This window comes from Rhinatrema bivittatum, unplaced genomic scaffold (assembly GCF_901001135.1).
Source record: "Rhinatrema bivittatum unplaced genomic scaffold, aRhiBiv1.1, whole genome shotgun sequence".
Lineage (NCBI taxonomy): Eukaryota > Metazoa > Chordata > Amphibia > Gymnophiona > Rhinatrematidae > Rhinatrema > Rhinatrema bivittatum.
Window position 1 is genome coordinate 95,426 of NW_021820313.1, and position 17,684 is coordinate 113,109.

Consider the following 17,684-nt stretch of genomic DNA (forward strand, 5'->3'; position numbering starts at 1 on the left):
CACCAGAGGTGGCAGTAGTGAGCTGGAAGCGCCCGGCTGGGCTGAGGTCCCTCAGGTACTGGAACAGCGATCCCTGGTTCCCTGTACGTACCTGGATCAGTCCAGACAGTGGGTCATGTCCCCAATCCAGCAGATGGAGTCAGCACAAGCTTTGAGGGGGCGTATCCATATATACTACTACCCCCTCTGCAGGAGTTCAGTATCTTCTGACTCCAGCAGATGCCAGTAGGGGAATCAGGCTTCCCCTCCTTTTCCTTTTTCTTCACTTTCTTGCTTGATTATGGCTTGTTGTTGTCTTTTTCTGTGGATCAAGTTTGTATCAAGTTTGTATTAAGTTAAAAAAAAAAAAAAAAGTAAGGCAGAGTTCTTTCAACTTCTGGGGAGTGGCTTCTCTTCCTTGTCTCTTCTCTGCGGCCTTGCTGTTTATTTCTCGTTGCAGCCAGGGGTAAGTTTGTTTTTCCTTTGTAGTTTTTCCCTTCACAGCTCAGCCCCCGGTGCCCGCGAAAGCCGGTGGAGCCGGCCTCTTCGCTCTTTACTCCCTCACCCGCGGCCATTTTACAGCTCCTCATGGGCTGCTGAGCCATTTAGGGAAAGATGTCTGGGGCGGGTCGTGTGGCCGGGAAGGCCCCCCCGCGGCACCCTCCTCTATTTTCAGAAAGCGGGCAGTGCGGGCCGACCGGGCCCCCCCGCAGCGGCGCTTTGGTGCGCGTGGCTCCCCCCCGTGGCTTTTTCTTTTCTCCTACAGCGATCCCGATGCCGCGGCCGTCCCGCTGTGCGGCCTGCGGAGACCCGGATTTCCCGGGAGGGCATCTGTGCACGATGCCTTCCCGGGGGGGAAGGTACCTCACAGTCCCTGACTGATTTCTCTTTTTTGCCCGGGCGGCACGGGCCGGCCACTTCGCCATTTTTGGCGGGAACGGCGGCCATTGTACATTCTGAGCGCCCTGAGGCGCAGGCCACGAGGGGGAACGGATCCCTGGAGGCCACGAGGGAGAATGGATCCCTGGAGGACTCTACCAGCGGGGGTGTTCCCCCGATTTTGGTTCAGGAACCAAGCACCCAGAGCCAGGGAGCAGGAACCAGGCCGCCCCCGAAGCGCACCCGAGCAGGCCGGGGTTCTCTCCGGAGTTTATCCTGCTCATGCATACCGCTTATCTGCAGGGGCTGGAAGCACCTGTGGGACCCCCCCCCCTCCTAAGATCCCTCGGATGTCGCCCTCGACGCCGGCCCCCCCCCCCCCCCGACCCTCCGGGAGTGGGGGCCTCCCGCCTTCCTACCCAGGTCCGATCCACGCCCGCGGCAGTGGGGGCGGTGCCAGACCCAGCGGGACATGGACTTGACCTCCCGGACGGGGGACAAGGGGACGGCACGCAGGAGGGGGATGATCCGCGTACCCTACGCCTCTTCCAGAGGGAAGAGCTGGACGACCTCATCCCGCAGATCATCCAAGAATTAGATTTGGACCCGCCACCAGACCCGCCTGCCCCAGTAGCTCCCGCTGTCGTCACTTCTTCAAGGAAGGGAGATCCTGTCCTGGCGGCACTCCGGCCGAGGGCGCGGGCTTTTCCCATTCATGACTCGTTTTTACAACTTCTCACCAGGGAATGGGACACCCTGGAGGCCTCCCTGAAGAGCAGCCGGGCCATGGAAAAGCTGTACCCGCTCCCCGAAGATTTTCTGGACCTCATCAAGGTCCCAAAGGTGGACTCCGCAGTGTCGGCGGTCACGAAGAGGACGACTATCCCAGTGACGGGAGGTGCGGCGTTGCGGGACCCACAGGATCGTAAGTTGGAAGTTTTCCTTAAGCGGGTTTTCGAGGTCTCCGCTCTGGGTATGCGGGCGGTGATGTGCAGTTCGCTTGCCCAGCGGGCTAGTCTCCTTTGGGTGCAACAACTCCTCACGACTCAGAACCTGCCGTCCGATGAGGCTGCCCAGGCAGATCGGCTAGAAGCCGCAGTGGCGTATGGGGCGGACGCCTCGTACGACCTCTTTCGGGTCCTCGCAAGATCCATGGTTTCGGTAGTGGCAGCACGACGACTACTGTGGCTACGCAATTGGGCAGCTGATACGTCCTCTAAGTCGAGTCTGGGCTCTCTTCCCTTCAGGGGCAAGTTCCTCTTCGGGGAGGATTTGGACCAGATCATCAAGTCCCTGGGGGAGAACGCTGTTCATCGGCTGCCGGAGGATAGGTTTCGACCATCCAGAGCATTTTCTTCTTCTCGGACCAGAGCCAGAGCGCAACGGCGCTACAGGGGATACAGACAGCCGGGCTCCCGGTCATACGCCCCCAGGTCTCAGCCCTGGTCGCGCTCCTTTCGCGGGCGTCGGCCCGCACGCACTACTCCCGGAACCGGGAACCCCTATACCAAGTCTTCACAATGATGCCAGTCTCGCCCACTCCCCTGTCCCCAGGATTGGGGACCGACTAACGTATTTCTACGCGGAGTGGGCACGGATCACCTCGGACCAATGGGTCCTGGATACCATAAAACACGGCTACGCATTGGAATTTGTCCGCCCCCCGCAGGGAAGGTTCATCTTTTCCCCCTGTGGCTCGGACCTCAAGAGAGGAGCGGTGCAGCTGACTCTGGACAGACTCCGGGAGATAGGCGCTATTGCGCCTGTGCCCTTTGGAGAGGTGGGCTAGGGCCACTATTCCATCTATTTCGTCGTACCAAGAAGGACGGTTCCTTCCGGCCTATCCTAGACCTCAAGGAAGTCAACAAATCCCTTCGAGTCGTTCGGTTCCGCATGGAAACGCTCCGGTCAGTGATTGCGGCGGTGCATCGGGGGGAGTTCCTCGCCTCCCTGGACTTAACGGAGGCCTACCTGCACATTCCCATCCGCCCGGACCACCACCGTTTCCTTCGTTTCGAAATTCTGGACCAGCATTTTCAGTTCACGGCTCTCCCGTTCGGATTGGCGACAGCGCCGCGCACCTTCACCAAGATCATGGTAGTCGTGGCGGCAGCTCTCCGGAAGGAGGGCATCCTGGTTCATCCTTATCTGGAAGATTGGCTCCTCCGGGCGAAGTCATTCGATCATGGACGCTCAGCGGTGACTCGAGTAGTACGGTTTCTACACTCCCTGGGATGGGTAGTGAACTTCTCCAAGAGCTCCCTCATGCCCACCTTCGACACCCTACTGGGCAAAGTTTTTCTGCGCCAGGACAAAGCTCAATCCTTGCGGGATCACACACGACGGTTCGCTGCGTTACCAGAGCCCACCCCCTGGGACTACCTGCAACTCCTGGGAGTGATGGGGTCCACCATCGACCTTGTACCTTGGGCTTTCGCGCACCTCAGGACCTTACAGTGGGCGCTCCTCTCCCGTTGGAAACCAGTATCGCAGGACTACCAGATGATTCTCCCGCTCCCGCAGAATGCCAGGGACAGTCTGGGCTGGTGGTTGGATCCGCCGAACCTGGCCCGTGGCGTGTCCCTCGATCTGCCAAATTGGGTGGTGGTGACCACCGATGCCAGTCTAGCAGGCTGGGGTGCAGTCTGCGATCGAAGCGCCACGCAGGGGACGTGGTCCACGGTGGAGGCGAAGTGGTCAATCAACCATCTGGAAACCAGAGCGGTCCGGCTAGCTCTGCGACATTTCCTCCCGCTTCTTCGGAACCAGGAAGTCAGAATCCTATCGGACAATGCTACCACCGTGGCCTACATCAACCGACAAGGAGGCACACGCAGCCCGCAGGTCGCGCTCGAGGCGGCGCTGCTGATGCAATGGGCGGAGCGTCATCTCGTCCGGCTAGTGGCCTCGCACATCGCCGGTGTGGACAACGTCCAGGCGGACTTCCTCAGTCGTCAATTGCTGGACCCCGGAGAGTGGTCTCTCTCCGACAAAGCGATGCAACTTCTCGTCCATCGGCGGGGGGCCCCCCACTTGGATCTGATGGCGTCCGCTCTCAACGCCAAGGCTCCACGCTTCTTCAGTCGCTGGAGAGAGCACGGCACGGAGGGAGTGGATGCCCTGGTCCTCCCGTGGCCGCCACATCTTCTGCTCTACGCTTTTCCACCATGGCCCCTGGTGGGCAGGATGCTCCGCAGAATAGAAAGCCATCAGGGGACCGTGGTTTTCGTCACCCCAGAATGGCCCAGGCGACCCTGGTTTGCGGACCTGCTACAGCTGGTGATCGACGGGCCAATCAGGCTGGGGCACCTCCCCCAGCTCCTACATCAGGGCCCGGTATTTTTCGAGCAGGCAGAATTCTTCTGTCTTGCGGCCTGGCTTTTGAGAGGCGCCGCCTCCGGCGTCGGGGCTACCCGGAGGCGGTAGTATCCACGCTATTGCGGGCACGAAAGACATCGATGTCGGCGGCCTATGTTCGAGTCTGGAAGGTGTTCGAGCTGTGGTGTACCAGCCAGGCCACGAGACCCGCTAAGGCTTCTGTACCTCAGATCCTTCAGTTTCTACAGGCGGGGGTGGAAAAAGGGCTCGCCTATAATTCACTACGGGTTCAGGTGGCCGCCCTTGGTTCGCTGTTGAGCGATGGGGGCTCTCTTCTACAGTATCCTGACATTGCTCGTTTTCTCAAGGGTGTCGAGCATATGCGTCCTCCGTTACGGGACCCTTGTCCCTCCTGGAGTCTTAACCTTGTGCTTCGCTCCCTGTCTGGACCACCGTTCGAGCCGCTGCGCAACGCAACGATAAAGGATCTCACTCTCAAGACTGTATTTCTTGTGACCATCTGTTCCGCTCGACGCATCTCGGAGCTGCAGGCTCTGTCGTGTAGAGAGCCCTATCTCCGTTTCTCCGACTCTGGAGTTTCGCTTCGCACCGTTCCCCCCCTTCCTTCCGAAGGTGGTTTCTGCATTCCATGTGAACCAAACGGTGGAGTTGCCGTCCTTCTCTTCCTCAGAGCCGAAGTCTCTCCGTCTCTTGAATGTCAAGCGCACTCTGCGCCTCTATCTGGAGGCTACAAATGAGTTCCGGACCTCTGACCATCTCTTCGTACTCTGGGCCGGTCCTAAGAAGGGGTCTCAGGCCTCGAAGACTACCATTGCCAGATGGCTGAAGGCCGGCATTGCTGCTTCCTACATTGGGGCGGGACGGACTCCCCCACCCGGAATCGTAGCGCATTCTACACGTTCTCAGGCGGCGTCCTGGGCGGAGTCTCGCTCGGTATCCTCGCAAGAAATTTGTAGAGCAGCCACCTGGAAATCGTTACACACGTTCTCGAGGCACTATCGTCTGCACCTCGCCTCTTCGGTCTCTGGACACTTTGGCGAGCAGGTTCTCCGAGCAGGCCTCGCAGGACCCCACCCGATTTAGGGAAGCTTGGGTACATCCCACTGTCTGGACTGATCCAGGTACGTACAGGGAAAAGAAAATTATTACTTACCTGCTAATTTTTGTTCCTGTAGTACCATGGATCAGTCCAGACGCCCACCGTGTTTGGGTTCTTGATCCTGCTCAGCTCTGCGCTACTTCTTGCTCGCAGTGTTCTGTGTCTTCACAGTCGTTTCTTTTCGCTGGTTTTCACAGCTCCCTACAAGTTGACATCCTCTTGATAAGTTTGCAGATCTTGAGAGAAGATCAGTATATCATCGACATATACTACTACGCCTTGATATAGTAAGACCCGTAAAATGTCGTTCATCATATTTTGAAAGACTGCAGTTGCGTTACTCAAACCGAAGGACATGACGGCATGCGGCGATCGAGGAGGCTCCTGCACAGGTCAAGCAGTTCATGTCTCAGGTTCTTAAGGCTGCGAGATGCTCGGTTCCGTCCGAATGGAAGAAGATCGCCGGTCCAGTATTGTCGCGGGCCTGCAGCCGTCCGGATGAGATGCACAGGATAGAAAATTTCACGCAATAAGGAAAAACAGACCAGATGCTTTTACAAACCTGTGGAAGTGGAAATCCTAATATTCTCAAGGGCGGGAGGGGTAATGAAATAATGGTTGAGGATATTCTATACTTTGTATTTCCTGTTGATTCTAGCTGATTGCATTATGATGCTGTTTTCTAAAGAAAAAAGTTTATTGTAAAAACAAAACCAAAAAACAAATCCAATTGTGTTTAAATAAAACAGAGACTGAACCGTGGGACTTGTGACTAATAAGCGTTTCCCTCTGAGCTCTGAGCCACTGGGGGATGCTGGAAAGCTGTCGTGCTCCTGATAAAGTTATCTTTCCGGAGGTGGTTGGGGGAGGCGTTGCTGTTCCTTGAAAAGGTCAAATATAAGTTCCGAAAAGTAGTTGGTGTGAAAGCCTCGCTGACCCAAGGGTTGGGAGCCGGGCTAGTAACAGCGAGGTTGTGGGTTCGAAGCCCCACCAGCTCGGTAACATTGAGGTTGTGGGTTCGAAGCCCCACCAGCTCAGTAACGTGGAGGTTGTGGGTTCGAAGCCCCACCAGCTCCGAAACACCGTGGATTGTAGCATCCTCTCCGCGACAGAGGATGTTACTGAGCCTCTGTCGCGGAGAGGATGCTACACCAGCTCAGTAACCGAAGCCCCAGCTCCGTAACACCATGGGTTGTAGCATCCTCTCCAGTCAGAAAGAGGTAGTTTTGGTGAAATTTGGGCCATTTTTCCTAGTAAAAAGTAGTAAAACCCCCAGTCTGCTGGTGGCTCTTTCTTGTTATTAATTAAGGCTCTTTCTCATTAGAGGTATTCACCGGAATATGCTTGGAACACAGGTCTAACTGACCCCCCCCTCCGCCCCATCCACCCGCACCACTTCCCTACACTGGCCCCCACCTAGCTTCTGGCTAAGCTAGACTCGAACCCGCGCCCTCGTATATTCGAGTAAATCCCTGTAACGGAGCCATCGGACAGAGCTGCTGAGCCACCAGTCAGCTGGGTACAGACTCTCCCGGGTTTTTACCCCTTATTCTTCTCCTAGCACAGGACTCCAGCCTAAGGACCAGCCCTTCACAGCCGGCTCTGCACTCGCCGGGGACAGAGGCTCCGGAGTTTTACCCCTCTTTCCACCACTCCCTTGTATTACACCCTCCGGTGATTAACCGCTCCTCGCCCGCAATCACAAGAATGAAATGCTCTCTCTTAAAATAAAAGAATCTTTCTAACGCACACAGTGCGCGGTGAAACCTCCTCCCCTATGCAAACATTAAACGTGCAGAGATTATGAGTTTCTAGCAGGGGCTGTTAGACCCGGGCTGCGGGGGAGCTTCTGAGCCATCTCTCGCCGGCACAGACCGTCCAGCACTGCCCTGGGAAAGGAAGCACCCAGGACAGATTTAGCCTTCCCCGTGTGCGATATTTACCGCTCATTCTCTCACACACATCGCATCCCTCGGTCATTCATTCATTTGTTTATTTAACCGATATCTGGTTCCATGCGAACACCTCTGTCACAATCAGACCGTGAACACGGAGCAGTGAGAGCAGGCTGGCGGGAAGAGCCGCTTAAACCCCGGGGACCTTTGCACGGTTTGCAAGCTTAAAGCCTGGGGAGGGGGAGGCCATAAAGGGCCGCTCATGCCTGGGCCAGAATCCGCGCTTCCCCCCAGCTTTAGCCCCCATTGCTCCTTCGGTGCTAAGCGGCTTTTCCCGACAGGGCGGACGCTGCCCGCTCTCGGAGCGCACGGCCGAGCTCTCGGTCACCGACCGGAAGCTACAGCTCCGCCATGGTTGTGAGGTCGAGACAGGCAGGGTGGGAGCCTAATCACAAGAGAGAGCTCTGCTGCAGCCCCGCCCCTTCCTGCTGCTGCGAATGGACGGCAGGGGGAGGAGGCGGGGCACAGCACAGCCCGGTCCCGGCCGTTCCTTCGCAGCGAGCAGGAGATTCAGAGAAGCCCAGAGAGACGGATCCAGGCCCGGGGGAGAAGGTAGGGAGAGGCGCGGGCAGAGGGGACGTGGAGGGAGGGACCGGGTCCCAGGATCTCACCCTCTGTCCGGCCGCGAGCTGCAAAGAGCCCTACAGAGAGAGAGAGATCGCGGCCCAGGGGAGAAGGTGCGGGGAGGAAGGCACCGGGGGACGTGTGCGATGCTGCTGTGTGGGGATCGCTCCCTTATGCAGAGCCATTCAGCAGCTCATAAAGACTCTGAGGAGCTCTGCTTTCCTATGGGAATCTAACTTTTTGCTGTTTAATGCGGCGATCGAGGAGGCTCCTGCACAGGTCAAGCAGTTCATGTCTCAGGTTCTTAAGGCTGCGAGACGCTCGGATCCGGCCGAATGGAAGAAGATCGCCGCTCCGGCAATGTCGCGGGCCTGCAGCCGTCCGGATGAGATGCACAGGATAGAAAATTTCACGCAATAAGGAAAAACAGACCAGATGCTTTTACAAACCTGTGGAAGTGGAAATCCTAATATTGTCAAGGGCGGGAGGGGTAATGAAATAATGGTTGAGGATATTCTATACTTTGTATTTCCTGTTGATTCTAGCTGATTGCATTATGATGCTGTTTTCTAAAGAAAAAAGTTAATTGTAAAAACAAAACAAAAAAAAAACAATTCCAATTGTGTTTAAATAAAACAGAGGCTGAACCGTGGGACTTGTGACTTATAAGTGTCTCTCTCTGAGCTCTGAGCCACTGGGGGATGTTGGAAAGCTGCAGTGCTCCTGATAAAGTTATCTTTCCGAAAGTGGTTGGGGGAGGCGTTGCTTTTCCTTGAAAAGGTCAAATATAAGTTCCGAAAAGTACTTGGTGTGAAAGCCTCGCTGACCCAAGGGTTGAGAGCCGGGTTAGTATCGTTGAGGTTGTGGGTTCGAAGCCCTGTGCTAGGAGAAGAATAAGGGGTAGTTTTGGTGAAATTTGGGCCATTTTTCCTAGTAAAAAGTAGTAAAACCCCCAGTCTGCTGGTGGCTCTTTCTTGTTATTAATTAAGGCTCTTTCGCATTAGAGGTATTCGCCGGAATATGCTTGGAACACAGGTTTAACTGACCCCCCCCCCTCCGCCCCATCCACCCGCACCACTTACCTACACTGGCCCCCACCTAGCTTCTGACTAAGCTAGACTCGAACCCGCGAATCCCTGTAACGGAGCCATCGGACAGAGCTGCTGAGCCACCAGTCAGCTGGGTACAAACTCTCCCGGGGATTAACCCCTTATCTTTTAGGAGGTGGGTGGGGAGGCGTTTTTAGTCCCTGAAAAGGTCAAATATAAGTTCCGAAAAGAGCTTAGTGTGAAAGCCTCGCTGACCCAAGGGTTGGGAGCCGGGTTAGTAACGTTGAGACTGTGGGTTCGAAACCCCACCAGCTCAGTAAGACCATGGATTGTAACATCCTCTCCGCAACAGAGGGTGTTACTGATCACAAGGACCAGAAAGGGGTAGTTTTGGTGAAATTTGGGCCATTTTTCCTAGTAAATAGTAGTAAAACCCCCAGCTGCTGGTGGCTCTTTCTTGTTATTAATTAAGGCTCTTTCTCCTTAGAGGTTTCACCGGAATATGCTTGGAACACAGGTCTAACTGACCCCCTCCTCCCCATCCACCCGCACCGCTTCCCTACACTGGCCCCCACCTAGCTTCTGGCTAAGCTAGACTCACTCCCGGCTTTTTACCCCTTATTCTTCTCCTAGCACAGGACTCCAGCCCTTCACAGCAGGCTCTGCACTCTCCAGGCAGACGGGGACAGAGGCTCCGGGGTTTTACCCCTCTTTCCACCACTCTCTTGTATTACACCCTCCAGTGATTAACAGCTCCTCGCCCGCAATCACAAGAATGAAATGTTCTCTCTTAAAATAAAAGAATCTTTCTAACGCACACAGTGCACGGTGAAACCTCCTCCCCTATGCAAACAAACATTAGATTACGGGTTTCTAGCAGGGGCTGTTAGACACGGGCTCCGGGGGAGCTTCTGAGCCATCTCTTGCCAGCACAGACCGTCCAGCAGTGCCCCGGGAAAGGAAGACCCCAGGACAGATTTTGGCTTCCCCGTGTGCGATATTTACCGCTCACCCTCTCTCACACACACATCGCATCCCTCGGTCATTCATTAATTTATTTATTTAACCAATTTCTGGTTCCATGCGAACCCCTCAGTCACAATCAGACCGTGAACACGGAGCAGTGAGAGCAGAAGAGCCGCTTAAACCCCGGAGACGTTTGCAGGACTTGCAAGTTTAAAGCCTGGGGAGGGTGAGGCCGTAAAGCGCAGCTCATGCCTGGGACAGAACCCGCGCTTCCCCACAGCCTTAGCCCCCATTGCTCCTTCGGTGCTGAGCGGCTTTTCCCGGCAGGGCGGACGCTGCCCGCTCTCGGAGCGCACGGCCGAGCTCTCGGTCACCGACCGGAAGCTACAGCTCCACCATGGTTGTGAGGTCGAGACAAGCAGGGTCGGAGCCTAATCACAGGAGAGAGCTCTGCTGCAGCCCCGCCCCTTCCTGCTGCTGCGAATGGACGGAAGGGGGAGGAGGCGGGGCACAGCACAGCCCGGTCCCGGCCGTTCTTTCGCGGCGAGCAGGAGATTCAGAGAAGCCCAGAGAGGAATCCAGGCCCAGGGGAGAAGGTAGAGGGAGGGACCGGGTCCCAGGATCCTACCCTCTGTCCGGCCGCGAGCTGCAAAGAGCCCTACAGAGAGAGCGATCGCGGCCCAGGGGAGAAGGTGGGGGGAGGAAGGCACCGGGGGACGTGTGTGCTGCTGTTGTGTGGGGATCGCTCCCTTATGCAGAGCCCTTCAGCAGCTCATAAAGACTGTGAGGAGCTCTGCTTTCCTATGGGAATCTAACTTTTTGCTTTTTAATGCGGCGATCGAGGAGGCTCCTGCACAGGTCAAGCAGTTCATGTCTCAGGTTCTGAACGCTGCGAGATGTTCGATTCCGGCCGAATGGAAGAAGATCGCCGCTCCGGCAATGTCACAGGCCTGCAGCCGTCCGGATGAGATGCACAGGGGATGGAGCAGGTCAGGGCAATACGGAGAAACGGGCTGGATCCTTTACAGATATAGGGAAGCCCTAGGAGACGTGGAAATCCGAGCATTGTCCGGGGCGGGGGAATAATGTAAGGGCTGGGGATATTGTTCTGTACTTTGTATTGGCTGTTGATTGGTGCTGATTGAATTACGATGGATACAGGCGTTGTGCACTTGCTGTTTTCCTGATTAAAAAAAAAAATTGTAATAAAAATCACATCGAAGTGTATAAAACAGAGGCTGAATGTGAACTGTGAGACCTGTGGTTTATAAGTGGCTCTCTGAGCTCTGAGCCACCGGTGGATCTTGGGAGGCTGTGGTGCTGTTGGTAAAGATATCTTTTCGGAGGTGGTTGGGGGGACGGTGGTTCTACTCCTTGAAATGTCAAATATAAGTTCCGAAAAGTACTTGGTGTGAAAGCCTCGCTGACGCAAGGGTTGCGTGCCGGGTTAGTAACGTTGAGACTGTGGGTTCGAAGCCCCACCAGCTCAGTAAGACCATGGATTGTAACATTCTCTCCGCAACAGAGGGTGTTACTGATCACAAGGACCAGAAAGGGGTAGTTTTGGTGAAATTTGGGCCATTTTTCCTAGTAAATAGTAGTAAAACCCCCAGCTGCTGGTGGCTCTTTCTTGTTATTAATTAAGGCTCTTTCTCATTAGAGGTATTCACCGGAATATGCTTGGAACACAGGTCTAACTGACCCCCTCCTCCCCATCCACCCGCACCGCTTCCCTACACTGGCCCCCACCTAGCTTCTGGCTAAGCTAGACTCACTCCCGGCTTTTTACCCCTTATTCTTCTCCTAGCACAGGAATCCAGCCCTTCACAGCAGGCTCTGCACTCTCCAGGCAGCCGGGGACAGAGGCTCCGGGATTTTACCCCTCTTTCCACGACTCCCTTGTATTACACCCTCCGGTGATTAACAGCTCCTCGCCCGCAATCACAAGAATGAAATGTTCTCTCTTAAAATAAAAGAATCTTTCTAACGCACACAGTGCGCGGTGAAACCTCCTCCCCTATGCAAACAAACATTAGATTACGGGTTTCCAGCAGGGGCTGTTAGACACGGGCTCCGGGGGAGCTTCTGAGCCATCTCTTGCCAGCACAGACCGTCCAGCTCTGCCCTGGGAAAGGAAGCCCCCAGGACAGATTTTGGCTTCCCCGTGTGCGATATTTACCGCTCACCCTCTCTCACACACACATCGCATCCCTCGGTCATTCATTAATTTATTTATTTAACCAATTTCTGGTTCCATGCAAACCCCTCAGTCACAATCAGACCGTGAACACGGAGCAGTGAGAGCAGAAGAGCCGCTTAAACCCCGGAGACGTTTGCAGGACTTGCAAGCTTAAAGCCTGGGGAGGGTGAGGCCGTAAAGCGCCTGGGACAGAACCCGCGCTTCCCCACAGCCTTAGCCCCCATTGCTCCTTCGGTGCTGAGCGGCTTTTCCCGGCAGGGCGGACGCTGCCCGCTCTCGGAGCGCACGGCCGAGCTCTCGGTCACCGACCGGAAGCTACAGCTCCACCATGGTTGTGAGGTCGAGACAAGCAGGGTCGGAGCCTAATCACAAGAGAGAGCTCTGCTGCAGCCCCGCCCCTTCCTGCTGCTGCGAATGGACGGCAGGGGGAGGAGGCGGGGCACAGCACAGCCCGGTCCCGGCCGTTCCTTCGCAGCGAGCAGGAGATTCAGAGAAGCCCAGAGAGCAATCCAGGCCCACGGTTGAAGGTGCGGAGAGGGAGGGAGGGACCGGGTCCCAGGATCTCACCCTCTGTCCGGCCGCGAGCTGCAAAGAGCCCTACAGAGAGAGCGATCGCGGCCTAGGGGAGAAGGTAGGGAGAGGCGCGGGGGGACGTGTGCGATGCTGCTGTGTGGGGATCGCTCCCTTATGCAGAGCCATTCAGCAGCTCATAAAGACTCTGAGGAGCTCTGCTTTCCTATGGGAATCTAACTTTTTGCTTTTTAATGCGGCGATCGAGGAGGCTCCTGCACAGGTCAAGCAGTTCATGTCTCAGGTTCTGAAGGCTGCGAGATGTCCGGTTCCGGCCGAATGGAAGAAGATCGCCGATCCAGCAATGTCACAGGCCTGCAGCCGTCCGGATGAGATGCACAGGGGATGGAGCAGGTCAGGGCAATACGGAGAAACGGGCTGGATCCTTTACAGATATAGGGAAGCCCTAGGAGACGTGGAAATTCGAGCATTGTCCGGGGCGGGATAATAATGTAAGGGCTGGGGATATTGTTCTGTACTTTGTATTGGCTGTTGATTGGTGCTGATTGAATTACGATGGATACAGGCGTTGTGCACTTGCTGTTTTCCTGATTAAAAAAAATAAAAAATTATTGTAATAAAAATCGCATCGAAGTGTATAAAAGAGAGGCTGAATGTGAACTGAGACCTGTGGTTTATAAGTGGTGCTCTCTGAGCTCTGAGCCACCGGTCGATCTTGGGAGGCTGTGGTGCTCTTGGTAAAGATATCTTTTCGGAGGTGGTTGGGGGGACCGTGTTTCTACTCCTTGAAATGTCAAATATAAGTTCCGAAAAGCACTTGATGTGAAAGCCTCGCTGACCCAAGGGTTGGGTGCCGGGTTAGTATCATTGAGGTTGTTGGTTCGAAGCCCCACCAGCTCCTTAACACCGTGGGTTGCAGCATCCTCTCCGCGACAGAGGATATTACTGATCACAAGGACTAGAAACGGGTAGTTTTGGTGAAATTTGGGCCATTTTTCCTAGTAAAAAGTAGTAAAACCCCCAGTCTGCTGGTGGCTCTTTCTTGTTATTAATTAAGGCTCTTTCTCATTAGAGCTGCTGGGCCACCAGTCAGCTGGGTACAAACAATCCCGGGTGTTTACCCCTTATTCTTCTCCTAGCACAGGACGCCAGCCTAAGGACCAGCCCTTCACAGCAGGCTCTGCACTCTCCAGGCAGCCGGGGACAGAGGCTCCGGGGTTTTACCCCTCTTTCCACCACTCTCTTGTATTACACCATGTAGTGATTAAAAGCTCCTCGCCCGCAATCACAAGAATGAAGTGTTCTCTTTTAAAATAAAAGAATCTTTCTAACGCACACAGTGCGCGGTGAAACCTCCTCTCCTATGCAAACAAACATTAGATTACGGGTTTCTAGCAGGGGCTGTTAGACAAGGGCTCCGTGGGAGCTTCTGAGCCATCTCATGCTAGCACAGACCGTCCAGCACTGCCGAGTAGAGCAGGGGATTATAAGGGGGGGGGGGGGGGAGGGATGGAGACTGGGATCGGGGCATGAAGGTGGAACAGACCTGGGCAGAGAGTGAGGAGGGGGTCACTGCAGTACATTCTGTGTTTTGGTTTAAACCCCGCTAACTTCCAAGCTGCTAAGAGACCTAAGCGAGGAAAGTGCATCCTACAGAGCAGCTTCCCAGCCCCCGGCAGCTCCTGACTGGAGTGAGAGTGAGATCCTAGGACCCGGTCTCTTCCTCCACGTCCCCTCTCTCCGCGCCTCCCCCTACCTTCTCACCTGGGCCGCGATCTCTCTCTCTGTAGGGCTCTTTGCAGTTCGCGGCCGGACAGAGGGTGAGATCCTGAGACCCTGTCCCTCCCTCCACGTCCCCTGTGTCCGCGCCTCTCCCCACTTTCTCCTCTGGGCCTGGATCCGCCTCGGGTTCGCTGGGAAGGAACGGCCGGGACCGGGCTGTGCTGTGCCCCGCCTCCTCCCACTGCCGTCCCATCGCAGCAGCAGGAAGGGGCGGGGCTGCAGCAGAGCTCTCCTGTGATTAGGCTCCCACCCTGCCTGTCTCGCCCTCACAACAATGGCGGAGCTGTAGCTTCCGGTCGGTGACCGAGAGCTCGGCCGTGCGCTCCGAGAGCGGGCAGCGTCCGCCCTGCCGGGAAAAGCCGCTTAGCACCGAAGGAGCAATGGGGGCTAAGGCTGCGGGGAAGCGCGGGTTCTGGCCCAGGCAAGAGCTGCGCTTTACGGCCTCCCCCTCCCCAGGCTTTAAGCTTGCAAACCGTGCAAAGGTCCCCGGGTTTAAGCGGCTCTTCTGCTCTCACTGCTCCATGTTCACGGTGTTATTGCGACTGAGGGGTTTGCATGGAACCAGAAATCGGGTAAATAAATAAATTAATGAATGACCGAGGGATGCGATGTGTGTGAGAGAGGATGAGCGGTAAATATCGCACACGGGAAAGCCAAAATCTGTCCTGGGGGCTTCCTTTCCCAGGGCAGTGCTGGACGGTCTGTGCTGGCAAGAGATGGCTCAGAGGCATCCCCGGAGCCCGTGTCTAACAGCCCCTGCTAGAAACCCATAATCTATCCACTTTCAATGTTTGTTTGCATAGGGGAGCAGGTTTCAACGTGCACTGTGTGCGTTAGAAAGATTCTTTTATTTTAAAAGAGAACACTTCATTCTTGTGATTGCGGGCGAGGAGCTTTTAATCACTACATAGTGTAATACAAGAGAGTGGTGGAAAGAGGGGTAAAACCCCGGAGCCTCTGTCCCCGGCTGCCTGGAGAGTGCAGAGCCTGCTGTGAAGGGCTGGTCCTTAGGCTGGCGTCCTGTGCTAGGAGAAGAATAAGGGGTAAAAACCCGGGATTGTTTGTACCCAGCTGACTGGTGGCCCAGCAGCTCTAATGAGAAAGAGCCTTAATTAATAACAAGAAAGAGCCACCAGCAGACTGGGGGTTTTACTACTTTTTACTAGGAAAAATGGCCCAAATTTCACCAAAACTACCCCTTTCTAGTCCTTGTGATCAGTAACATCCTCTGTCGTGGAGAGGATGCTGCAACCCACGGTGTTAAGGAGCTGGTGGGGCTTCGAACCCACAACCTCAATGATACTAACCCGGCACCCAACCCTTGGGTCAGCGAGGCTTTCACATCAAGTGCTTTTCGGAACTTATATTTGACATTTCAAGGAGTAGAAACACGGTCCCCCCAACCACCTCCGAAAAGATATCTTTACCAAGAGCACCACAGCCTCCTAAGATCCACCGGTGGCTCAGAGCGCAGAGGGCACCACTTATAAACCACAGGTCTCAGTTCACATTCAGCCTCTCTTTTATACACTTCGATGCGATTTTTATTACAATAATTTTTTATTTTTTTTAATCAGGAAAACAGCAAGTGCACAACGCCTGTATCCATCGTAATTCAATCAGCACCAATCAACAGCCAATACAAAGTACAGAACAATATCCCCAGCCCTTACATTATTATCCCGCCCCGGACAATACTCGGATTTCCACGTCTCCTAGGGCTTCCCTATATCTGTAAAGGATCCAGCCCGTTTCTCCGTATTGCCCTGACCTGCTCCATCCCCTGTGCATCTCATCCGGACGGCTGCAGGCCTGTGACATTGCTGGACCGGCGATCTTCTTCCATTCGGCCGGAACCGGACATCTCGCAGCCTTCAGAACCTGAGACATGAACTGCTTGACCTGTGCAGGAGCCTCCTCGATCGCCGCATTAAAAAGCAAAAAGTTAGATTCCCATAGGAAAGCAGAGCTCCTCAGAGTCTTTAGGAGCTGCTGAATGGCTCTGCATAAGGGAGCGATCCCCACACAGCAGCATCACACACGTCCCCCCGCGCCTCTCCCTACCTTCTCCCCTAGGCCGCGATCGCTCTCTCTGTAGGGCTCTTTGCAGCTCGCGGCCGGACAGAGGGTGAGATCCTGGGACCCGGTTCCTCCCTCCCTCTCCGCACCTTCAACCGTGGGCCTGGATTGCTCTCTGGCCTTCTCTGAATCTCCTGCTCGCCGCGAAAGAACGGCCGGGACCGGGCTGTGCTGTGCCCCGCCTCCTCCCCCTGCCGTCCATTCGCAGCAGCAGGAAGGGGCGGGGCTGCAGCAGAGCTCTCTCTTGTGATTAGGCTCCCACCCTGCCTGTCTCGCCCTCACAACCATGGTGGAGCTGTAGCTTCCGGTCGGTGACCGAGAGCTCGGCCGTGCGCTCCGAAAGCGAGCAGCGGCCACCCTGCCGGGAAAAGCCGCTCAGCACCGAAGGAGCAATGGGGGCTAAGGCTGGGTGGGAAGCGCGGGTTCTGTCCCAGGCATGAGCTGCGTTTTACGGCCTCACCCTCCCCAGGCTTTAAGCTTGCAAGTCCTGCAAACGTCTCCGGGGTTTAAGCGGCTCTTCTGCTCTCACTGCTCCGTGTTCACGGTCTGATTGTGACTGAGGGGTTCGCATGGAACCAGAAATCGGTTAAATAAATAAATTAATGAATGACCGAGGGATGCGATGTGTGTGTGATAGAGGGTGAGCGGTAAAAATCGCACACGGGGAAGCCAAAATCTGTCCTGGGGGCTTCCTTTCCCGGGGCACTGCTGGACGGTCTGTGCTGGCAAGAGATGGCTCAGAAGCTCCCCCGGAGCCCGTGTCTTAACAGCCCCTGCTAGAAACCCGTAATCTAATGTTTGTTTCACCGTGCACTGTGTGCGTTAGAAAGATTCTTTTATTTTAAGAGAGAACATTTCATTCTTGTGATTGCGGGCGAGGAGCTGTTAATCACCGGAGGGTGTAATACAAGATTGTCGTGGAAAGAGGGGTAAAACCCCGGAGCCTCTGTCCCCGGCTGCCTGGAGAGTGCAGAGCCTGCTGTGAAGGGCTGGTCCTTAGGCTGGCGTCCTGTGCTAGGAGAAGAATAAGGGGTAAAAACCCGGGATTGTTTGTACCCAGCTGACTGGTGGCCCAGCAGCTCTAATGAGAAAGAGCCTTAATTAATAACAAGAAAGAGCCACCAGCAGACTGGGGGTTTTACTACTTTTTACTAGGAAAAATGGCCCAAATTTCACCAAAACTACCCCTTTCTAGTCCTTGTGATCAGTAACATCCTCTGTCGTGGAGAGGATGCTGCAACCCACGGTGTTAAGGAGCTGGT

General features: G+C 55.2%; 1 long non-coding RNA gene across 1 annotated transcript; it reads right to left on the reverse strand.

Moving 5' to 3' along the window:
• Window positions 1–10,741: 10,741 nt before the first annotated feature.
• On the reverse strand, window positions 10,742–14,459 carry LOC115081452. The gene is made up of 3 exons (XR_003853806.1): window positions 14,326–14,459; window positions 12,094–13,148; window positions 10,742–11,013 (listed from the first exon to the last, which is right to left on the reverse strand). It is a non-coding gene; the product is annotated as an uncharacterized LOC115081452 (long non-coding RNA).
• Between the last annotated feature and the right edge of the window lie 3,225 nt (window positions 14,460–17,684).